Below are 989 nucleotides of genomic sequence, written 5' to 3'. Positions count from 1 at the left end.
TTTTTTTTTTTTTAAGATGTATTTATTTTATGTATGTGAGTACACTGTAGCTGTCAGACACACTAGAAGAGGGCATCAGATCCCATTACAGATGGTTGTGAGCCACCATGTGGTTGTTAGGAATCGAACTCAGGACCTATGGAAGAACAGTTGGTGCTCTTAACCTCTGAGCCATCTCTCCAGCTCTATACATTCCATTTTTAATTTAATACTTGTTAATTCTTTGAGAATCTTATACATGTATTAATGTACTTTGATAAAATTTATCCCCACCCCTCCAAACTCCTCTCAGCCTACTCTTTCCTTCTTGAGTATTATTATGAGTATTTCTTTGATAAGGATAAAATATACCTCTTTTTTAAAAGGAGGAAAAAGATGACAGACAGTGATAGCACATGTCTTTAATCCCAGAACTCAGGAGGCAGAGACAGGTGAATCTCTGAGTTCAAGGCCTGCCTGGTCTACAAGAGAGTTCCAGGACAGCTAGGGCTACACAAAGAAACTCTATCTTGAAAAACGAACAAACAAATCACCCAAAATCAAAACCAAAAAGGAGGGAAAAAGCAGCAGATACAGGTCAAGAATATCTTCTTGTGCTGGAGAAATACTTAAGCAGTTAAGAGCACTGGCTACTCTTCCAGGGAACCCTGGTTTGATTTCCAGCATTCTCCAGCATTCTCTCCGAGTCACACTCCAGTCCCATGGGTTCCAACATCCTCTTTGGTCTCCTTGGACTTTGCACCCAGGTGATGTCATACAGGCAGGCAAAGCACCCAACACACACACACACACACACACACAGAGTTTTTTTTTTTTTTTTTTTTTTTTTTTTTTTTCGAGACAGGGTTTCTCTGTGTAGCCTTGGCTGTCCTGGCACTCACTTTGTAGACCAGGCTGGCCTCGAACTCAGAAATCCGACTGCCTCTGCCTCCCGAGTGCTGGGATTAAAGGTTTATGCCACCACCGCCCGGCACCCGGAAACTCTTTGT

Source organism: Mus caroli, chromosome 2, assembly GCF_900094665.2.
Source record: "Mus caroli chromosome 2, CAROLI_EIJ_v1.1, whole genome shotgun sequence".
Lineage (NCBI taxonomy): Eukaryota > Metazoa > Chordata > Mammalia > Rodentia > Muridae > Mus > Mus caroli.
The sequence above is the reverse complement of the archived record's forward strand: the minus strand, read 5'-3'. Positions refer to the sequence as shown.